A 4,099-nucleotide genomic window follows, 5' to 3' on the forward strand; every position below is an offset into this window, starting at 1 on the left:
GATGCCGCCACCCAGAGCCTGGGGCTGAGCAGCCCTGATGTAAAATGTTCTGCCCTGGCTCAAATTCATAGATTCACAGATTGTTAGGGGCTGGAAAGGACCTTGCAGATCATTGGGTCCAGCCCTCCCACTCTAGGCAGGAAGACAACTGGGGTTAGGTGACCCCATAAAGGTGACTGTCTAGTCGCCTCTTGAAAGCCTCCAGGTAGGTGACTGCACCACTTCTAGAGGGAGTTTATTCCACAGTCTGGACATCCTGACTGTGAAGGAGTTTTTCCTGGTAATAAAGCTGAAGTGGCCTTCCAGGAGTTTGTTTCCATTGGTCCTGGTCTTCCCTGGGGGTGCCCTAGTGAACAGTTGTTCAACAAGCTCCTGATGCACTCCTCTGATAATAGTGGTAAGCCGCTATCAAGTCCCCTCTCAACCTTCTCTTCTTTAGGCTATAGAGGCCCAGGTCCCTCATCCTTTCTTCATATGGCTTGCCTTGGAAGTCCCTGATCATATGGGTGGCTATTTTCTGGACCCTCTCAAGTTTTTCCATGTCAATATTGAAGTGTGGTGCCCAGGACTGGACTCAGTACTCCAACTGCGGTTTCACCAGTGCCAAGTACAGCAGGAGTATCACTTCCTTAATTTTACACGAGATGCATCAGTTGATGCATGCTGACTTGTCGTTTGCCCTGCTGACCATTGCCTTTCACTGACATTTCATATTCATACAATGGTCAAACATTACCCCTAGGTCCCTTTCGGCTGTGGTGCAGGTCAAGCTGTCACCACCGAGCCTGTAGGTATGTTGAGGGTTGTTTGCCCCCATATGGAGCACCTTACACTTGGAAGTGTTAAACTTCATCTGGTTCTGGTCCACCCAACTCTTGAGCCTGTCCACATCTGCCTGTATCTGCAACCTATCTTCTGATGGGACCACACTGCCCCATAACTTGTGTCATCCGCAAACTTGGCCAGCGAGCTTTTCACTCCCCCATCCAAATAATTGATAAAGATGTTGAAAAGCGCCAGTCCAAGCATGGACCCCTGAGGGACACCACTGGCCACTTGGCACCAGGATGACGCAGATCTGTTCATGAGTACTCTCTGGGTCCTACCCTGTAGCCAGTTTCCCACCCACTGAACCATCGAGCAGCTGTGCCCACAAACTTCCAGTTTTCCCACAAAGATATTGTGGCATACTAGATCAAAAGCCTTTTGGAATTCTAGGTATAGTATCGTCTATCTTGTCTCCCATGTCCAGGTGGCAACAGATCTGGTCATAGAAGATGAGATTGGTAAGACAAGACCTACCCGTGATGAAGCCATGCTGGCTGTTGTTCAGAATCTTACCCTCAACAAGTGTATCACACATAGATTCTTTAATGAGTTTTTCCAGGACTTTCCCTGGGATGGAGGTTAGGTTGATTGCCTATAGTTGTCCAGGTTCTCCCTCGTCCCCTTCTTGAAGATGGGCACAATGTTGGCCCTCTTCCAATCCTCAGGGATCTCCCCTGTGCACCATGAATTCTGAAAAAGCTCTGCCAGGGGTTCTGTGATGACCTCAGCCAGCTCCTTCAGCACTCTCAGATGGAGTCCATCCAGTCCTGCTGACTTATAAATGTCTAGCTTTTCTAATTGATATTGCACCCACTCAGCATCCACAGTGGGGAGGTTGTCAGTCCCGCCACGTCCCCTATGAGCCATATCTTGCTTGACTTTCCCCTTGGTCCAGTGAAATACCAAAGCAAAGTGGGCATTCAGGAGTTCAGTTTTTTCCTGAATGTTGGTTACTGGCTGTCCCGAGGTGTTAAGCAGGGATCCCACACTTCCATTTGTTTTCCTGATGAAAACAAATTGATGTTGTCCTGGGTGCACATGCAGACTCTGTACCTGGGAGTAGTTTTACTCTGGCTCAAAATGCTCTGGAGTTTATTGCTTTGAATTAATTGTGCATGTAGATGCACCTATATGAAGTCCATGAGACAATGAGTAGCCCTCAATATTGACTAGATTGTATTCAGCTTTTGAGGTGCAAGGGGAACACAGCTGAGGGAGCTATGACTGCAACTGATAAACATGTCATCTCCATCAAATGTTTCACCCTGCTGCATGAGGTACAAGAAGTATTAGACATATCATCGCTCCAGTATTACCTGCACCCCAGTGGTCCATTGTGTATTCTATGGAATTCTGGGATAACGAATGAACTGCTACAGCAAAAATGTTGTACCAGGAGATGGGCAAGGGAGCAGCTACAACACAGAGAAGAAACATCAGGGTTTTTGAAATGGGATAGCAAAGTTGGCAGAGGATGGACACTTGGGGCTAAATCTTATTTCACTTTGTGGGCCTAAAAGGCAGTTATGCAGCCATGTAACCATAGATTTGGGGACATATGCAGTTTCCGATTTTAGTGGAGAACTGTAGAAGGGGTTGAATAATACCTGATGTGTGGCTTGCTGGTGACAACACTATACTGGGAAACAAAAGAAGCAGTCTTAATCCTCTCTGGGTGAGGTAGGTTAGAAACTGTGTCTTCTGCTCCTTGAAGAAGTTCTCTAAATACGAGGCTGTTGGATTAAAAGATGGGAGGGCTGCCCTCCTCCTGCAGCTAATACCAACAAATCATGGGTTTCTGTCTGGTTAACATTTCTTGACTTACCTGGTCTTATACACATACTTGGATGCCATATATCTGACCAACCAAAGCACAGCCTTCCAGGGCGCACTCAGTAGGCATGTGGCTGCTTGCACACCCAGAGCTGAATTGTAAACTGTGAATAAATGTCTAAAACTATGGTGATATGGCTGTGTAATTGCCAGTTAGGCTTATGGAATAGGGTTTAGCCCTTAATGTAGGCTTTCTAACAATGACAATACAAGACTCCATATTAAAAAAACAAATTTACTTGACAGCCTATTATTACAGTGAGTGAGCTTACTTCTCAATTCATACCCAAATATTTTCCAAAGGAGTAAAGACTAAAATGATACGATACACCATACAATGTTTTACAATAAGGCATTGTCCTGTATGCCAAAAAAAGAATGCAACCCCCTTGTGAAGCATTACAGAGTTTTGAATTAGCTTGTTATGAAGACACAGAAAACCTGTGCGTGCTTCTGGAAGTGATGCTGGTGATCTTCTGAAAGTGATGTTGGTGATTCAAAATGTTCATGCCTATACCTACAGTGCTAAAACAAGACATGTAACAAGGTGCTAAGGGAAAGCAGTACTGCTGGCACTTAAATCTTGAATGTAAATGGTCTGTAGCACTCTTCATGAAGGTATATCACTTGCTTGTAAAGATCCAACTGGATCCAGTGATATTCACTGCTTGCCTTACGCTCATTTATGGTGCAGCTGCTTTTATATTAAACCATTGTAATGTTCTGCCCCATAGATGGCTGTATTTCAGCACTGGATGAAGTGATACCTTTTGTAGTAGATTTGGACTATTGTTGTATCTGAGAAATGGACCAGGAAAACCTGAGGTCACCTGAGGAAGGGCCCAACAGTTTATGTCCCAAAACTTGCCCAACAGTTCTTCCAACTATACAATTGGTCCAATAAAAGATATTACAAAAAAAGCTTTGCCCCCATTCTACTTTTTCCATTTTATCTCAAAAGGTTATATGGGATTTTAGCTAATTAGTGTTCTCAAAGCTCTTTGAGACACAAGAAAAGTGCATTAGAGGCACCAAGTATTATTATTAAGGTTTCTTTGCAGGTGCTGAAAAATAGAGGAGGGGAGACAGGTATTCAAGCCAAAATATGAATTTCTGTAAATTCTTGTTCTCTTTCACCTTCATCCCTTTATTTACGACTGTTTTGGCATCAAGCCTATCCTTTAAAGACCTGAAGCATGACATAAAATACTATGAGTGAAATTAAGAGAGACTAGCCTTCTGCATTATTGCGGCATTCTGTGCCCTTCTTCACAATGTAGCAAATGGCATCTGTAATTTCCTGCTGAAAGCATAGCAATCACTTGACTTAAAATCCCAGCCCTTTATGTATATAACCACCTGCTCTTATGATCTCCTATCATCTCCATTTTGTTGGGTTTTTACTGTACAAGTATTACATGTGGAGGGCTCTGTTCAG

Source organism: Gavialis gangeticus, unplaced genomic scaffold (genome assembly GCF_001723915.1).
Source record: "Gavialis gangeticus isolate Ggan-Ray unplaced genomic scaffold, GavGan_comp1, whole genome shotgun sequence".
Taxonomy (NCBI): Eukaryota; Metazoa; Chordata; order Crocodylia; family Gavialidae; genus Gavialis; species Gavialis gangeticus.